This window comes from Cyprinodon tularosa, unplaced genomic scaffold (assembly GCF_016077235.1).
Source record: "Cyprinodon tularosa strain WSP-4 unplaced genomic scaffold, ASM1607723v1 ctg245, whole genome shotgun sequence".
In the NCBI taxonomy this organism is placed as follows: domain Eukaryota; kingdom Metazoa; phylum Chordata; class Actinopteri; order Cyprinodontiformes; family Cyprinodontidae; genus Cyprinodon; species Cyprinodon tularosa.
In genome coordinates this window covers 119992-140499 of record NW_024038908.1, presented here as the reverse complement: position 1 = coordinate 140499, position 20508 = coordinate 119992, and the positions used below count along the sequence as shown (strand labels likewise).

General features: G+C 39.6%; 1 protein-coding gene across 1 annotated transcript in view; it reads right to left on the bottom strand.

Moving 5' to 3' along the window:
• The window catches only part of trpa1b (transient receptor potential cation channel, subfamily A, member 1b), a 62827-nt gene extending 49239 nt beyond the window's left edge, over positions 1-13588 (bottom strand). Inside the window, exon 1 of the mRNA XM_038287755.1 lies at positions 13504-13588. The gene's annotated coding sequence lies outside the window, so the exon portion shown is untranslated. The remainder of the gene's footprint in view (positions 1-13503) is intronic.
• Between the last annotated feature and the right edge of the window lie 6920 nt (positions 13589-20508).

Genomic DNA, 20508 nt, shown 5'->3' with positions numbered 1-20508 from the left:
CTCGCTCCGGTGTGCGTCTCTGCACCTCGCTCCAGCGGCCTCCGGCCGTCAGTCCCCAAACCTCTCCCGCTGCTTCTCTCTCACCCGCTCCGTCCGGCTCCCTCCATGATCGGCCTCCCCATGTCCGGTGTCTGACTCCCCAACCAAACAGCTGCCTTTTTAATCAGCGTCCCAGTCGGCACGCTGCTTGGTTGATTGGGAACACCTGTGCCGTTACTGTGGGCGTGTCCAGGTGTGAGTGGCAATGTGGCCTCCAAACAAAATCCCAAAAAAACATGCAACACACAAAATTGAAAACAAGCAAAAAAGTTCAAAAATAAAGAAAATCCAAAAATTAGAATGCATGCAATAAACTTAACAAAAAGGCCACATTACCACACTTAAGCTTCACAGTTATGTATTCAGTCTAGTTTGTTGTCCAGGTGAAAACCGAGGTATTTCTACTCGGCAACCACCTCCATCTTAAATGGATTCAACTTGTTTCTGTTTATTTTGAAATCTACAATCATATCCCTTGTTTTGTTCCCATTCAGGACAAGATTAAGTTTTCCACACAATGTCACCAGGCGGTTCAAGCTGAAGTAATAATCTTTGACCCCTTTTTTAGCTTTCTCTAATTTCAACACCATTACTTTACATAAGTGGGCTTTATGCACTTGGTGAGAGCAATGTTACAAACTAAAAAACATGCAGAGGAGTTACAGCCAGCTCTCCCACTTAGAAATCATGGAGCGATATGATATTGTAATCGTAGGTGCATGTTCACTGTGAAAGACATGATCTAAAAAAATATTTTATTTTTTGACTATTTATTTGTATGATACCGCTGCAAATACCGTAAATATAAGAACACCTGTCTATGAGCAACAATTCTGACCCTCAAAGACCAGTTAGTCTGCCTTAAAAAAGTCCACCTCCACTCCATTTATTATTCTAAATTAGATACACCTGTTTGCGGTCGTTGGCTGCATAAAGACACCTGTCCACCCCATACAATCAGTAAGAATCCAACTACTAACATGACCAAGACCAAAGAGCCGTCCAAAGAAACTAGAGACAAAATTGTACACCTCCACAAGTTACAAACCTTGTGTTACCAAGTATCTTGGTGAAAAAAAGTCCACTGTTGGAGCAATCATTAGATAATGGGTAAAGTTAAACATGTCTGTCAATCTTCTTCAGACTGGGGCTCCGTGTAAGATCTCACCTCGTGGGGTTTCAAATGCGAAAGGTGAGAAATCAGCCCAGAACTAAACAGGAGGAGCTGGCCATTGACCTTAAAAGAGCTGGAACCACCATTTCCAGGGTTACTATTGTTAATACAATAAGACGTCATGGTTTGAAATCTTGCATGGCACTGAAGGTTCAAAAATAGAACTTTTTGTCATAATTCCACCAACTGTGTTTGGAGAAAGAAGAATGATGAGCACCATCCCAAGAACACAGTGCCTCTGTGAAACATGGGGGTGGTAGAGTAGCATCATGCTTTGGGGGTGTTTTTCTGCACATGGGACAGGGCGATTGTACTGTATTAATGACCGGGGCCATGCCATGTATTGTGAGATCTTGGCAAACAACCTCCTTCCCTTAGTGAGAGCATTGAGAATGGGTCAAGGCTAGGTCTTCCAACATGGCAATGACCCAAAGCACACAGCCAGGATAACCAAGAATGGTCTCGGTAAGAATCATATTAAGGTTCTGGTGTGGCCTAGCCTGTCTCCAGACCTAAACCCAATAGAGAGTCTGGAGGGAACTCAAACTATGTGTATCTCAGTGACAGCCAGGAAACCTGACTCATCCAGGGAAGATCTGTGTGCAGGAGTGTGCCAAAATCCCTTCTCCGCTGTGTGCAAGCCTGGTGAAAAACTACTGGAAATGTTTGATCTCTGTAATTGCCAACAAAGGCTACTGTACTGAATATAAACACTGATTTTCTCAGGTGTTGAAATATTTATTTGCAGCTGTATCATACAACTAAATAGTTAAATCATATGTTGTGATTTCTGGATTGTTTTTAGATTACCTCATTCACAGTGGATATGCACTTACGGTGTCAATTTCGGAACCCTCCATGATTTCTAAATGGGACGGCTTGCAAATTAGCAGGGTGTTCAATTACTTACTTTCCTAAATGTACAATATTAGATGTTTATGGATCATCCTCAACTATGGGTATTTAATTTCAGCTATGCAACATCTGGTGGAAATAATCTTGTTTTTTTAATTGTAGATACAGTATATGTGTTAAATTTCTGTCATTTAAGGAAAAATAACTTCAAAAAAGGAAAATTAACTATAAATTCCTCCATCGTCTATACAGTGGAGGGATTTATAATATACATGTATGGTCGCTGTAGATGCATGCAAACATGCAAGCTCCATGTTGAAATCTTAGAAAGGATTAAATCTTTCACCTTTTTTGCTAAAAGGCAAATGAGCCATCCACTGCCTTACCATCCAGTTGAACTATAAAAATGCAACCTGAAATGAACGTGACATTTATGTAGATTATCAGATTTTGTAAACCACTGACCAGCAAGGATCTTGATCATTCAGCAACAGTAAAATGTTTAAAGGTTGTTGCACCTTACTGGATAATAATTTAAGAGTACCCTTGACTAATGTAAATGTATTCTATCTCCTCTAATGTCAGTCGCCCACATGGACACTTTTTAAAACTCAGTACAGAAATATCCTTTGTATATTACTTCTCGGTAAAGAACCCTCAGTTATTTCTGTAAAAATTTACTTCTTGACAAATTTTATTCTCCCGTCTGTTAGATGTTCAGTCTTTATCTCAGCAGCTTTAAATCGCCTCTTTCCCCAGCCTGGCAGACTATTGATTTCTCCAAAACACTTTATCTTTTAGTTTAGGACACCAAGATTTAGATCAGAATTGATTACCTTATCAGTGTACTTTCAGCATTGCTTTATTCACAGGACAGTTGTACACTTCTGTCAGCCAAACCAAAACTTACAGACCTTACTACCTGCATATAATGCATTTTTTAACCCTAAGCCTAAGTTCACTCTAAAAAGTACCAGTGTCAGACAGATATCCTGTAGGTGTTCCGCAGGCAAGTTAGTTCAATAAAACATACCCTATACAGTGGGGACTGGTTGGAAATGGACGGTTTCCTGCGTGATTCCTGTGTGATTCCCACGTGAATCACGTTGTATTTCCTGAGGCCAGTTTTTTTATTTCAAAAAGAACTGCAATGTACCCGGACAACCACCAGGTGGCGCTTGGGACCTCTGCCGTGCTGAGGGTGACGTTTGTGGGCCTGCAGTCAACTGAAAAGCAGGCTTATTGGGGATCTTGGTGTGATACTGTGCTATTTTATTTTGTTTTTGATTAAAATAAAGTTCATGAATTAATTTAACATAAGATTATGCAGTCAAGTGACTGCATAATCTTATTTTATGAAAATGGTTGCATAGTTATAGATACACCTCCGATCTTATCTGAGAACTGTTATTTCTATTTATCTGCATCGCTATTATTTAATGAAAAATAAAATTAATTAAGTTGGAGCCGGGGATACGGACTGTAGCGCAACCAGAGAAAGGCGACAGAGACAGTGCTGCGGCTGGTGATGTTGAAATTAAAATCATATCCAAAGTTGATTCCTCATTAAGATAAGCCAAAGTTATTCAAAAGGGTATGTAAGAAAATATATTCTACTGCAAGTCTCTGACTAAAGGAGCTGGTCAGCTCCTCTTTTTATACAGGCTCATGCGTGAATGTCCAACGAATAACTCCAATTGTTGTTTCAAAAATAGAAAACCTGGTTTCATTACTTTACATTCTAACTTTCATTACTTTATAAAAAAGCGATAATAATTATAATTAAAAAAAAACAAAAACAAAAACATTTAAGGCAACTCGGCCACCGCTGGGATTGAACCCACAGTCTATTGAACCAAAGACCACTCAGCTTAACCTCTGCGCTATAAACTCGCAACCCCTGACACCCCTTCCAGTCTGCTACTCGACCTATGTAATTCTGACTCATGGGACGCCGAAATGGAGTCAGACTGCCACCTAGTGGCTATGGTAGTCACATGTTTTTCACACAATACGTGAAACACGCGGAGCGTGAGTGAAGTGTCCATTTCCAACCAGCGCCCACTGTACCTGGCTGTGCAGTATCGGTCGATACCGATAGCATAACGATACCATCTGTTTGAAATTTATGTGTGTGTGTGTATATATGAAGAACTCCATACTACTTGAATGTAAAATAATTGCCACCATGGTGTTGTCAGGCTGCTGCCTACCTTTGTGATGCAGGAAAAAGACTAATACAAAGTTAGTCCAGTAGAACGTTTTATTGCCTACATGGAATGGGGGAAAATAGTTGAATAAACTTTTGGCTCTCAAAATGGTATCGGTGCCCTATATGTTGGTACTCGCCGATACCACCATAATAGGGCAGTATTGGGGCTCTCCCAGATACTGGTATCGTTGCAACACTATTAAAAAGGTTGTTAAATTTGGATGTACAGGATCAGCACCATTAGCTAATAATACTGAGATAGAAAAGGTGTTAGCAGTACCACCAATCAATTTTATTTAGTACTTAATTGAGGTTTCATTGCCACACATGTGTCAGTTACCCTTTTGTACTACCTTGTACGCTCATTTGTGCCTCCAATACCCAGAAACACAAAGACATCCTTTATCACAATAGTTTGGCCTACTGTACGTGCAAAGTGCCTTAACATCATCTTTGTGATCGACGGTTGTGGCAACATCTTGCCATGGGAATACTTTCCTTCAGCAGAATTAGAGTTGATGAGGATATAGACACATAAAAACTGTTGAAAGTTATAGATTTTGCTTTTCTCAGCAGTTTTTTTAATTATTAATCTGACTATAGCTGCACCAGAACCATGTCAATGTTCTGTTTGGCAGATTCCTTGGGGTTTCTCAAATGGAGAGACAAAAAATTAATGCTGTTCATAGTAATGAATTGGTGAGGATTTACAAAAAGAAAGTTAACATAATTATCGATATCTCATCCAGTTTAATACAACTGATACAGTTCAGCTGCACACCAATCTATTTACTTAGGCAAGAGCTGCAGTGTACCCAAGGGATGCTAATCCTATTCCTGCCAGATGCTTATGTGACATTTCTGTGGCAGGCATTATTTCACCTTTTGTCTTTCTGCCAGGCTGAGAAATCTCTTCAGCCACAGTAGTTCCTGTGAAGGGGACCAGAAATAGTAGTTTAAGAACTATGATCTTACTCCCCGTGTGAAAGTTAAAGCCTGTTCTTGATCCCTTAACAGGAAGGTTAATGTGGGTGCAATGATCCAAGGGCAAGCCATTTGTCCTCCAGGGGGTTGTCCTTTTAGGTGACAGCGATTGCTCATCTTGATACGTCTCATCATTACTCCACATTTGGATGAAGGCATGATATACACACAACTGCCAAAAGCATGCTGCATGATGGATCAGCAGTGAAGTTGATGATTATTAAGAGCAGTAAAAAAATCAGCTGGTGTTTTCCTTAATCAGCTCCTGTGCTAAAATGACCTTAAATTATGAAATTGGGATAAACTTTACTTCTGAAGAAAATATTATAGGCCAACACAAAGCTTTGGTGGGAAAATATTATAGGCCAACACAAAGCTTTGGTGGGTAAAAAAGAAATAGAAAGTGAAAGAATGTGTGTATTTCTTTAAAGCACTGATAGGAAAAAAGTCCAGCCCAAGATTTACAGACACTAGAACAACTTTATTGGCCTCAACAGATGGCTTACTCTGTTGAAGTGGGCAATAAAGAATCGTGAGCAAATTTTATTTTTAGGCAGACAACATGATTAATAAAGCATCTTTAGGACAGCTAATGTTCACTCCTATAACAAACTGAGTGTTCTCACACTCATAAAAGGCTGTTTTGATGTATTTCTGTGCTTGCATTTACCACTAAAACATACAATATTTCTAACTTATTGCTGGAAATAGCAGTATGATTTTACACTGTTAGACCTAATTCACCTGTTTTCTGGTGAATTCAGTGGAAAGTAGATATCTTTTATGATTATATTTGCATGAAAGAGTCACAGGAAGAGAGAGAGGGAAGGAAAGCACACAGAAAAGGAACCAACAATTTCTCATTCTCAGAAAAAAAGAGAAATAACTTCTTAAACATAACAAATTGACAAAAGTGAGCACTTGTACACGTTGTACTTAAGACAAAAAAGAGAAAGTTGGTGTATTTATAAGAAGCACTTATTGTAATCTCCAAGATGAGGATTTGAGGTGTGTGGGTGCGTGTGTGTGTCTATCTTGGGTGCTTTAGCAACTCTGCAGTACCCTGCAGTTCTTCCTATTCCTTCTCGTGAAATATGTGTTTCTTTGTGCACAAATTCTTGAGTACCTTGCCCCTTATTTGCATAGTGAGGGGTGGATTAAATATTTTATGCAATACTTATTATGTATTCTAGACTGTGGGAGACTTGCAATGTTTACAAAAGAAAAAAAATATGCTACTTGATGACTATTTGCCTCAGCAGGTCCAACATTTGAATATTTTCTGAAAAACATTAATATAATGTGATATATTTGGATCAAGCCTTTGACCTTGTGCATACTGTTGAAGTGCATACAGTGCATTTCAACAGTAAGTGGTTTATTTTAAAAAAAGACGCAGAAGTAAAATGGCTTACTGTTACAAAAACCTTACCTTGACCTTTTTAACCTTGGAACTTTCTTACATTTAGTAATTTACACTTTTCTTGAGTATTAATTTTTACCTACCTCCAACTCCTTTTTTTCTCAAAATTTACTTCTGTATATGTGGATGACGACATGATGTAACAGCCGCTGCAAATCAGAGAGAAAGATCAAGACTGCTGTGGTCGGAAAATTTAGATTTCTCTTATTTCATATATTGATTTATGCTATTTACTCACTATAAAAGTTTTTACTCAGTCTGTTTCACCTGCAAGGCCAAAAATATGTCTTAGTGAGAAGTGTTTTACATACAAGGAATACTTCTTCCCATAACAAACCAGATTCTTTCTCAAGGTTTATTCATAACATGCTACTGTTTAACCAAAGTTTCTGTAATTTGTTTCGACTGTGACAACTTTCCATTACTGTAAATAAGGGGGAACGAACGCCGCCCAGGCAGAACAGGGCTGATTACTGTGCAATGAGGGCTGTATGATGAAGTTTTCTCTCTTTGAAATGATAAAAATAAAGTGCTGACTGAGTGAAATCCATTGATTTCCGTTTATTTAACTGGAGCAAATACAGTGTACATCGCATAGAGAATTGGTCCAGTTGGAGACCAGTTTGTTTTATACAAAAACACTGAAGGCGACATAGATTACCAAAGAGGGGTTGAAAACATTGTCGATGATGGATCAAATTCTGAGATGCAAGAGATTACCCATTGATGTCCCCTTTATTAGATGATTCAAATCCTTTTTTAATGCTGCTTTCAACTTGTCTGTTTTGAATACCAGAGCTCTAAAAATATAATCTGCTCATGCAGGACTTTGGTTCACTTCAGTCTATATTATCCTGTTTGAAAATACTCAGGTACAATGTGGAGCTTGTACTTTTTTAGGGTTAGTGTCAGGGTTGGGTGGAAGTTGGCTGACCCCAAATGCAAAGATAAGAGGCAGAGATGAGTTCTTGCAGATTTATTTTGATGCAGACGGCACCAGGGGCCTGTTTCAGAAAGGAGGTTAAGTGAAAAAAGTTTGTTAACGCTGAAATGAGGGAAACTCTGGGTTTTCTGTTTCAGAAAGGGAGGTAAGTTAAACCTGAGAAAGCAGAGTAAGTCAAGCCCGTTTCTGAAAGAGAGCTAACTTATACTCAGAGTCAGTTACCATGGGAATTTACTCTGTGAACCTAACCTGGTCGGGAGCAGGTTTTCTTCAGAAAATCCAGAGTTTATTTTGGTCTCCTCCCCTTTTTTAAAGAGGAAGTGGTGTTTAAACACCTCATTGATTCTTTGGGGACATACAGTATTCATTGCACACATTTCAGTCACGTAGAGCGCATCAAAGGGAATGAAATGGCATGTCCTTTTATGGATGATCCTGTTTGTAAAGCCAGGTAGCTACTCTACTCCCATGATGTGCTCAAGGCTTACCTGCTTGAAGTATGTTTTTATATTTCATTTTCAGCTGCTACCATGTTCTTTTGATGCCTGCAGGATTGCACCTATCCATGAAAACTAAATTAGGTTTAATAAAATACTGTTCTTCCAGTTTCACCTCTGATATTATAACAGTTGGGTAAGTTACTCTAAAATAGTTCTTAATTACTAACTACAAATTTTATCTTCAACAAGTCTAATTAGATTAATGTAATAATTACTGTCTCTAGAAAGTATTGGTCTACTTACTAGTTTGTTTTACTTACTTATTAATTACTTTCTAAATCCCAAATCAACCACAACCACTTGAACAATACAAGGAGAGACAAGAAACTGCACTTCTAATGCTTTCAAATAAACAATATTCAATTGCATGAATTAATCTTACAGTAAATTGACCAAAGTGTGTAACTAGAGGGAGAAAGTTCAAATCAAAATATACCTTTTAAAATTTGATATTAAATCCACTATTGTTTTATAGTCTTTAATTTAATTACAGTATTTATATGACTTAAGTAACTTAATTCATTACACCCAACACTGTATAAAAGTAATTAAAATGTAAACTTACGCATTGACTCGAGCAGCTATTTTCACCCAAGCTAACTCTCTCTCCTTTGCCGCTGCAGCCGAGTTGCTTTTTTTTTTTTTAAATACATGTTCAAATTCTGAATATGCTTGCATAAGCACACCCAGTTCTGCTGGTGAGAAATATGCACACCTTTTTTTGTCTGACGCTGTTGCCATGGTGACTCGTAATATCTGTGCTCCATTGATAATGGCTTTTTATAGTTGTGGTGCACACGCTTAACTCAGAGTCAGTCAATTTAGAGTTGATTGAACTAACTCATTTCAGCTGTTCTGAAACCCAAAACTCAGAGTTTCCAATCTCAGGATAAGTCAACTCAGAGTTCAAGTTTTAACTCAGAGTTGGTTGAACTTCCTTATTGAAACAGGCCCCAGATACACAAGTCTAGGAACAAAAACAAGAAATCAAAACCAGGAGACACCAGGGGGGAAACACAGGTTAGGATTGAAGCAATCAGGAGAAACCAGTACTGATGAACTGCAGAGGAAGATTATACATGGCAGACAGAACCAAGAGTGGAGTAATCAGTTAATTGGGAGCAGGTGTGGACAAAAGCAACTAGAAGCTTGGTGAAAGGAGACTAGCCGAGAGGGAAACAGAGAGCAGCACAAAAGCGTGACACTGCTAAAATATAAGTAAAAAAACAACTACAATAACCCAAAATGGAAAAAAAACAATTAACAAGAAAACACAGAATGATATAAATAAAAAAAATGTAAATGAAAACTCAAAAAGAATAGTCCACAAACAGTAGCATCATGACTTAGGTAAAGGAGTGACTTGAGTAAAGTAGTTAATTTGGTGCTTTTATACAGGTTTCTGTTATTTTCCTCTCCATTGCAACCTAGGTTAGGGTAGGTTCCTCACAACTCCACCACCAAACATTTCATTGCTGCTGAGCCATGCCCAACACAAGAAAATATTCTGGTTCAGAGACACAAATTCAAGGCAAATAATTCCTTCAACTACGCCAAACAAAAGAAGGGTATAACAATCATTGTCCAATCATACTGGATATCTTTTTTGGACAAGACAGAGTTCCCTCCCCTAGAACCCCATCCACACGATTTCAAAAGTCAAGTACACATGAGGAGAAAAAATGAAACCATGCACCTGATCTCAATGCCAGGAAAGAAGTCAGCTGTTATCCGCTTGAACAAAGTTACTTTGACATCTGTACAGCTTACAATTAACTTTCACTCATGGCTTAATTGTTTAGAAACACATATTTACCCCTTTCTCACTGGCCTAAAAACCTGCTTAAACTCAGGAACAACGGCCTTTTAGTGGCAGTGGGAGCAGCACACTGACGCCCATCTACCCAGCTCAAAGAAGTCGGCAAGCAACCCACATTAAAATCGCCTCAGCTCTGATCGGCATGCTGTGGGAACACCAGAGCCGTGTTGACACGTTAATTTACATACGGATGTTAACACACCGCGCCATTTGTGTCTAGTCTAACAAGCCGAAACAACTCTGCTTACATTCTATAAACATGATGCAGCCCTTGTGAGAGGGATTTGGAGGGACAAAAGAGCAAAATAATTACCTTTGAGGGTCTCTCTGCTTCTTCCCTGACCGCTTGGTAGTTCTCCAGTTTCTCATGTTTTTTTTTTTTTCTGATGTTTCCATTATTTGTTACTGCCACATTAGTCAATCACCATGCCAGTACTCTGCTCTTTATCAATGGAATGGAGCTTCTTTGCATAGCTTTAACCTGGGAACTTGACTGGCATTGTGGATCTAGCCCTCTGTTACTCTGGTGCTCAAGGCCTGCTCCCATGCTACAGTTATCAGTGCTTCTGTGCTGTCCCTTATGTGCTTTAGCCATTGGCAGGGTTTTGTCATTTTAGCCACCTCACCAATCTGCCTGTGTACATCCCATGCCGGGTCTTTTTCCTCTCCACTGTTGCTGCTAGTGTTTTTTTCGTTAAGGATGACGATGACGAAATCATTTCGTTGACACACCTTATTTTGATGACAATACAAAAATGATGAGATAAACGTGGATCTTTGATCTAAAACATAACTAGTCATAGGTTTGAGTTTTAGTTGACGAGAAGAGACTTAATAAAAATTAGTGGGTCGTTGTTCGTAATGGTTCGCTCTCAGCTGTATGGCTCTTCCATCGCTACTTAATTAACTATGTGGCTGATCTGCTATTTTCACAACTTTTGTGAGACACTTTTTTATAAAGTAGAGCATTAATTCATAAAAAAAAGTTTATGTGAAGTCTATAAATCAAGGTTTTCTGTGCAACAGCAATGATGATGATCTATTTAGGCTAGAACTATCAGTCTGGCAAAAAATCTGGTTATTATTTGCAATTGTAAAGGTTAACTTTTTTTTGCAAAATAAAACTGACTAGAACTGTTTGTTTGTAGCGTTCTACATGGCATTCTAAAAGGCATATTTTGTGGAAATGTCGATGGCTGTATCAGATTGTTGCAGGCAGGCTGTCGTCACACACCTTTCAGAGTGACCTTTAATTGTGGGCAGTCTCAGCAACACCTGTGCACTAATCATGGTGTCTAATCAGTATCTTTATATGGCACACCTGTGAGGTGGGATGGATTATCTCAGCAAAGGATAAGTGCTTATTATCACAGATTTAGACTGCTTTGTGAACAATATTTGAGGGAAATTTTTATATTGTGTATTTGGTAAAAGTTTTAGGTAAAAAAAAAGGGAGCAAAACCAAATATTTGTCAAGTGTATGTGTCTATATTTATATATATATATATATATATATATATATATATATATATATATATATATATATATATATATATATATATATATATATATATATATATATATATACTGTATATATTGATAGTGCTACTGTGTTTTACAACTTTCCATGTTTCTCCTTAATAACAACCATGAAAAAGACAGTAAGTGAGCAGCAGAGATTCAAATAAAGTATGAGCTTTTCTGCTGAACACCATCAGATGAATAAAAGCTCTTGTAACTTCAGGCTATCTAATTATATGCTATAGGACACCAACCACAACCACCCATCAACATGGTGAAACTCTGACCCCTGAGCACTTAGCAGTCATTACTCTCCTATTATGTGGCTTATGTGAACCCATTGGAAGTAAGCCTCAGTTTATGCTCAAAATCAGAACGTGCTGTTCAGATTCATCTTTGGTATTGTTACAGATTCCCATTGTACATGTTGTTCCTATTTTAATTTAACTATAATAACCGTTCAAAAGAGTGTAACTTTTTTATTTATGTATGAAACCAAGATAAACTTAAGCAACCTGTATGGAAAAGTTAATCATCAACCAAATGGCTTTTTGCATTTTGATGAGTAAGAAACACATCACCTTTACAGTATGCCTCAGGAAACAAGCTTTTGTGGATCACTCACTCAAAGTGCTGTGACGAATAAAAAAAAAACATCATTATAAGATGTTAAAAATGGTTTTTGTTCAAGTACTTTGTTTGTGTGAATCATAAAATGTAACTTTTCCCCAACTAGATATGTAAAGATTTCTGTATAAATTAATTCTTAATGCGTATATTTAGAGAATATCACATAAAATTAATGCTGCCATCTGCAGGGCTAGTACAATACAGAATAACCTTTGGAATTCTGCCATCCCATGTGGAGCTTTTGTTCAAATAACATATATACTTAGATTTGTGATCAATAATGTGCTTGTGAGGTAATGCTTGTTTATCTCATATGAGTTGGAAATACAGTGAGGTAGTGATTTATTGCTCAAGTCCCTCGATTTATATTCATTTTTAACAAACTATATCATCTTTAAATTAAAGGTAAAGTTAAGAACATATAACTTGTTTTTAAAATACACTGTTTTGTAATCAATGACAATAGATTATTCCTCATAATTTTTAGGTCTAGACAACAGATGTGAGCAGTTGATTCAATACTATTTAAACCATTAGAAGTATAAAACACAAAGTGTGGTATTCCAATAATATCAACATTTTAAGTACTGACTAACTAGTTCAAGTACGCATGTAGCATGTTGAGAAACCTCTGACTTTCAATGATTTTTGACTTAAAGCATAACTTATAAATGATTTCTCTATTTCTAAGAAAAAATATAGAATAGTGTAATTTAGATTTCCAAAAGCACATGTTCTGCTGCACCCCACCTGTTATATATTTTTGAATTAATGTATCATTAACTGCGTAATGTGTAAAGGAAGCATTACATTAAGGAGAAATTAAGTGGTCTCTTCTGGTTTTTCTTATGTCCCATCCATGTGGAGACAAACATAAAGCACAAGAGAATACAGCATTAATGAAAATACTGCAGTAGGTATGCTTAGCCCCCTGGTGGCGCTATGACACTGCTCCAGGACATACAAAATATACCATGGCATAGCAGTAACCACATAGGGCATCCACCCATAAGTCATGTAAGATAAGCAAAGCAACATTTCGGGAAACAGCCACAATGTGACCATTATTTGGATTGGCAGTGGACAATGTGAAGTGCAACTGACAGTAGTAACAAAGCGAATATTTGCTTTAGTATGAAAACTAGACCACGCAGCGCCATGTTGGTAGGTGTCTATGAGATATAAATATGAAGATAACAGAGAAAGATAGAACTTCAATGTCATTGTTTCAGATACAGTAAGACATAGTTGTCATGTGGCCTACTTAAGGAAACATGAAAAACCGTGCATTGGTATTTTTACTCTCTGGGACACAGTGTAAAAAACTTTAGTTTATGGTCTTCCAAAACACCAAATCTGTGTATATCACAGGCTAAATTAAAAATATCTATAAATATCCTTACTTCAACGTCTTCCGCTTCATCCTGGACAGGATTAAGAGGACATTAGTCTCAGCAGAGACTCCCAGACATCCCTCTCCCCAGACACCTTCTACTGCTCTGCTGGGGGAAGCTTGAGGCCCTTCCACTCCAGCTGAGAGACATAGTCCTTCCAGTGGGTTGTGGCTCCCCGCCTGGGACTCCTCCTGGTTTGGAAGTCCATTGAAGACTGCCCAAAGGAGGCATCAAGGGGGCATCAGAAAAAAGATGTCTCAGCCACCTCAGCTGATTTATCTCAATGTGGACGAAAAGCGGTTCCCTACCCTATATTTAAGGGTAACTTGCACCCTGCAGAAAAAAGCTCATTTCAGCTGCTTGTATCCTGGATCTTGTTCTTTCGACCATGACCTAGATTTCATGAGCATAGGTGAAAATAGGAACATAGACCAGACATGCCCAAAGTGGGTCATCGAGGACTGCTGTCCTGCAGGTTTTAGAAGTTTCCCTGCACAGCTGATTTTCCATTGATAGCTGATTTAAAGCCTTTTACTGAACTGCAATCATCAGAATTAGCTGTGCTGAAGAAGAGAACCCCCCCCAAAACTAGGGGTGTAAATCACATCCATCATGGCGATTCGATTCAGTATCGATTTCCTGACCCAACGATTCGATTATTTTCGATACTCAAGAATACACCACGATTTGATTCGATTCGATTAATCGATTGATCGGTTGTTATTTTTTTTTTTTTTTTTTTTTTTTTTTTTTTACAGCTTACAGGCTAAACAAAGTTTCAAGATTGAAATAAATCAATGAAAGCTGTAATATCATTATGCATTTTCTTTAGAAACAACACCAAATAACAGAAGTAGAAAAGTTGCATAAAAAAAAATACTGCAAAAATACTGCACAATATCAGTGTAATGAGTTCAATGCAATACCTCTGCTCCAGAGAAACTGTCTTTTTAGAATGTAATAAATATACTCAGGAAAGAGAGATGTTGCATAGAGAGTTAGACAGGAATAAAAATAAACTAGATTTAAGGGAATTGTTTCAAAGGTCATCTGGGGATGTAGTTTTTGGTAGTATTTTTAATTTTCTAAGAAGAACGGGTATTTTAGGGAGAATATAGTAGTTTGTCTGGTCCATACTCCATTCTGGAAGGTGGCGGTTATGCACCTATAAGTTGTTTGCCAACCGCCATTAAAAAAAGAAGAAGAAGAAGGCTCCAGAGTGTTGCGTCACCGCCCCCTTGAGAGACGCTCCGCTGCACCTCTCCCAGATTGTAGCTGACCACAAACAGTGCACCAGACAGGAGGCCGGCTTGTTTTGTTTAATGACCAAAATCGCGGAACAAAACTCGTGAAGTTTGACCCGCTAGAAGAGCGAGGTGCGCGAGAACGCTGGGACCCTTTTTCCAGCTGAATCTCCGCTCTTTTTGGCCCTCATGTCCCTCCGCCGTCGGACTAAACTTGTCCCCACTTCCTCACCGCCTCGGCCGTATCTAGACCCACAGTGTGTAGCTCAGACCACGCTTCAATACTGAGCATAATTTAAAAATGTCTGTGTGAAGCTCGCTGCAACAAACTGCTGTAAGAGTATAACCAGGACGCTTCCTGGTAGGAGGGCAAAATAGGTTTAGCGGCACCGCAGCACGGGAGGGAGAATTACGCCCAGGAGGAAATGGATAAAAATAGACCGGAGGAAAAAAAAAAACATGAATCGATTATCTTGCGGACGTGTCGATGCATCGGATCGTCGGCTTTTGGATCGATGCATCGATACAAAACGATTATTATTTACACCCCTACCCAAAACCAGCAGGACTGCAACCCTTATTTTGAGCATGCCTAACTCAATTCAATTAAATCAATCAGTTTATTTATAAAGTGCTAATTCAAAACATGTCATCTCAAGGCACTTTGACCAGATCATACATATCAAAAATAAACTAGCTGACAGCATCGACTCACTGACTCAAAAGCAATCTTTCACACCAAGCATACTTGTAGCGACAGTGGAGAGGAAAACTCCCTTTTCTTCCGTCACTTCTGAACAGGTGCAATACCAGCAACCTCAACACAATCTTTAAGAGGATGGTAAGCCATAACAGCCCAACAACATCCAGAGAACTAAGGTACTCAGGGTGGATGTCAACCATTCCTCGAGGGAGCTTTGTGCTGCATCCACACCCAACTACACCACTGAGTCTGACTACTTTGCCCAATGGTAGAAAAAAAGCCTGTACAAAAGGTGAAAGAGCCCTTTGATCTCTTTAAGGTTAAATTGGTAAATCTTTTAAAAAACTGAGCAAAATAAAAAGGATAGGCTATAATAGCAAAATGCTCACAGCAATGATGAAAATTAGCATGATTCACTGGACCGCATCAAATAGAAACTTCAGGAATTGATTAATGGAGATTTGTAAGTTCATCTTAGATATGCAGTGTCTTCTAATCAATAAAGTAAATGGAAAAATGTAAAGCATCTTCTGCCTATTCAAATCAGTTTATTTATATAGTGCCAGTTCACAACACATGTCATCTCAAGGCAAGTTGCCCCATCTAGAAAACACACTGCGAGCAAGACAAGCTCCAAGCCAACTCCTATAGGAGGATGAAAAAGAGCACATACAGGGAGTCACAGTAAGAGAAACCAGACTACACTGAAAAACAGACCAAGCTCTATTATCTACAAACTAAGGTGTTGATGGCAGCTGCACAGCAGATAGAATGGAGCAGAGTGAGGAAAAGGGAACCATACGCCCTCCAGTAGTCTAAGCCTATAGCAGCATAACTATAGAGATAGCACAGGATAACTGGAGACACTCTAAATATGAGGAAAGGAAAGTTTTAAGCCTACCCTTGAAAATAGACAGGGTGTCTGCCTCACGGACCAAACCTGGTAGTTTTAGGAGATGAGCCTGATAACAAAAATAAACTGCCTCCCATTCTACTTTTAGAAATTCCAGGAACCACTAGCAAACCTGCAGATCGAGAGCAAAGTGCTCTGTTAATAACACAAGGTATAATCGGATCTCTGATATAAGATGGAGCTTGGCCGTTTAAGGCTTTATATGTGGGAGAAGGGATTTTAAATTCTGATCTGAATGAACAGAAAGCCAACGAAGAGAAGCTAAGACAGGAGAAATATGATCTCTCTTTTCAATTTTCATAAGAACTCTGTCTGCATTTTGGATCAGCTTTGAGGCTGTTAACTGCAGCTTGTAGACTTTGTTATTGTAAAGAATTACAATGGTCAAGCCTTTAATTAACAAATGCATGCACTAGTTTCTCAGCATCACCCCTGGACAGGAAACTGAATTTTTGCGATAATCTGGAGATGAAAGAATAAAAATATAGAAACCTCTTTGATATAAGTTTGACAGTTCGTGATCAAAAATAACACCAAGATTTTTTATTTTTTTTATCTGAGATCAATTTAAACCCATCCAAATGAAGTGAGTTACTAGAAATTTTAGATTCATCCAGGTTTTTATGTCTTCAGAACATGATTGTAGTCTAAGTAATTGGTTAGTTTCAACTAGATTTATAGACAGATATAGCTGAGTTCTATTAGCATAACTGTGGAAATTAATCCTATTCTGCCTAATCATTCAACCAATTGGGAGCATATGTAGTATTAAGAGAATTGGCCCTGGCTGTCATGATCTGCCATTCTGGACTTTTTTTTCCTGTGTAAGCTTTACATTTTGGGTTCTCATTTATAGTTTATTTCATGTTATTCTATATTGTCAAGATTTATATCCTTTTTGAATTCCTGTTTTACTCTTAGTTAGTTTTACTCTTGGTCTGTTGGTGCAGTGTTTAACTTCCACCTCCAGACAAGCTTCTCCCAGATATCGAGGGAGGTTGGAGACATCGAGTCGGAGTGGTACATGTTCTCCTCCATTGTCAATGCAGCTGTTTGTAGCTGTTGCTGTAAGGTCTCTGGTGCCGGTCATGGTGGCAATCCCTGAACTCGTTGGTGGCACCCAGAAGTAAGGGATGCTGTCAAGCTGAAGAAGGAGGCCCACTTGGCCTTGTTAGCTAGTGGGACTCCGGAGTCAGCTGAGAGGTACTGGCAGGCCAAGTGTGCTGCAGGGCGTGCGATTGCAGAGGCAAAGCTCGGGTCTGGGAGGAGTTCGGAGAGGCCTTAAGAGGGGGAAGCAGTGTCTCCCTAACACTGTTTACAGTGCAGGTCGGAAGCTGCTGTCCTTGACTGGGGATGTTTTTGGGTAGTGGAAGGAGTACTTTGAGGATCTCCTCAATCCCATCATCAAATCTTCTGAGGAGGAGACAGAGGCTGGGGACTTAGAGGCAGACTCGCCACACGACACGTCTCTGCAGCATTGCGTGGCGGTCGGGGACCGTACCCCTGGATTGGCAGACTGGGTAATGGTCCGTCTCTTTGAAAAGGGGGATCAGAGGGTGTGCTCCAATTATAGAGGGTTCACACTCATCAGCCTCCCCCGTAAGGTCTACTCCAGGGTGCTGGAGAGGAGTATGCACCTGATAGTCGGATCCAGAGGGAACAATGTGGTTTTCGTCCCGCTCACGGCTTGTGGGAGTTTGCCCAACCAGTCCACATGTGTTTTATGGATCTGAAGAAGGCGTTCAACTGCGTCCTTCATGGTGCCCTCTGCTGAGTGCTCCTGGAGTATGGGGTGCGAGGCCCTCTGTTAAGGGCTGTTAGTTCTCTGTATGAACGCAGCAGGAGCTTGGTCGCATTGCCAGCAGTACTTTCGACCTGTTCACAGTGCATGTTGGTCTCGACCAGGCCTGCACCTTTGTCACCGGTTATGTTCATTATATTTATGGAGAGAATTTCTCAGCACAGCCAGGGACTGAAGGGTGTCCAGTTTGGGAACCTCAGGATATCATCTCTGCTGCTTGCAGATGATGTTGTCCTGTTGGCCTCATCAAACTAGGACCTTTGGCATGTTTGCAGCCGAGCGTGTAGTGGTCAGGATCAGGATCAGCACCTCCAAATCCGAGGCCATGGTTCTCCACTGGAGAAAGGTGGATTGTCCCCTTCAGGTCAGTGGAGAGTACTTGTTTTAAGTGGAGTAGTTCAAGTATCTCGGGGTCTTGTTCACGAGTGAGGGACGAATGGACTGTTAGAATGATAGATCAGTGTGGCTTCGGCAGTAATGTGGTCGCTGTATCGGACTCTCGTGGTGAAGAGGGAGCCGAATCGAGGCGCAAAACTCTCGATTTACCGATCAATGTATGTTCCCACCCTTACCTATGCTCATTAGATCTGGGTAATGACCAGAAGGACAAGATCTTGAATACAGGTGGCCAAACTGAGTTTCCTTCGAAGGGTGGCTTCGAGCACCCTTCGAGATCAGGTGAGGAGCTCAGTTACCCGGGAGGAGCTCGGAGTATAGTTGATGCTCCTCCAAATCGCAAGGAGCCAGCTGAAGTGGCTCAGGCATCTGTTCCGGATGCCACCTCGTCGCATCCCTCGGGAGGTTTTCCAGGCATGTCCTATTGGGAGGAGGCCTCGTGGAAGGCCCAGGACAAGCTTGAGGGACTATGTCTCTGAGCTGGCCTGGTGTTTCCTTGAAGTCCTCCAAGAGCAGCTGGAGCAGGTGTGTGCTGATCAGGAAGTCATGGGCATCTCTGCATAGACTGCTGCCTCCGCGACCTGGCCCTGGAAGAAAGCGGAAGCAAATTGATGGATGGAGTTTTACTCTTTCTTGTTATCTCTTTTCACCATTTTTGCTATTATTTATTCCTTGGTCTAGTTTTAGTCAGGTATTCTTTCTTTTATCCTTGGGTTATGTTTTCCATGGCTTCAGTTATCTTCAGTCCCTTCTCTTATCCTCTAGTTTTCCCCTTGGTTATTCCTTATTTTGTAGTCATTAGTTTTATTCATTTTCTAGTTACAGTTAAATCCTGTTTTCTGGGTTTACTCTTTTTTCTCCCCAGTGCCTCTTTCCTTTACCCTTAGCTCCTTCTAGCTGCTTCTGTTCATATCTGCTCCCAATTAATATTTTCATGGAGGCACATTTTTCCTTTAGCCCTCTTGGCATATTTGACAGAACTTCATAGCAAGAACAGGGTGTGGTTAGAAAAAAAATTTATTGGCACCTGTCCTACCAATCTAACAGCAACACACTGTGGCAAAACTAAATACTGCACCTTATCACAGTCACGTAACCAGACATCTTATTAACAACAAAAATAAGTCTCTTAACACCTTTACTTGTACTCAGTTTGTTGATATCCAAAACAGATGAAATACAGATGTTGACCTCTTCTGCCAACTTTTTTTAGACGCCAAACACAGTGCCTGCAAACTTTTTCAATTTGAACTTGGTGACAGGCTTTGTCAAAGCATCTGAGACCATGTCTTCAGTAGTGCAATATATCAGACTCACTTTTCCCTTGTTCACGATGGACCTTATGAAATTATATTTAATGTTCAGGGTTTTTGGCTATAGCAATTGTGCCCTGGAACTGTTGTCACTTAGGCTCAGGGGCGTGCATACATAGACACTAGGTGGTGCTAAAGCACTAGGAAGTTTGCCCTTTATCAAAGAAAATGCCCTTTTGAAACTCGTTTTTTTTATTATTATTATTATTAATATTAATAAGATTTTACTGAGGTCGGTTTTGAAATGATCTTTTGAAAACCTGAGCGACTAAAAACAACTGAAACAATGCCCCGAAATGAGCCACCTACTTGCGCACAAACGACCCTCTCTCTCTCTCTCTCTTCCTTTGTCACATGACCTCGCGCGGTCGCCCGCAGGGCATGCCAGATGCGCAGCATCATAGCAGTTCAGTAGCGTCTTCAGATAGCAGGAACGGCCGCTGACAGGCTGCTTCTTCCGTGCTCCATTAGCCAGGTAATATACAGATCAAGCAAAATCATTTTGTTGTGCATTAAAATGTCTCACTCAACAGCACCAAACAAGCATTTTGCCGACTGGTCACCTGATAAACTAGTTGTCTCCTTGTAGGATGCTATTTTACTTTTTATATTTTATATCCATATTTTTAGCTTAAGTGTATATA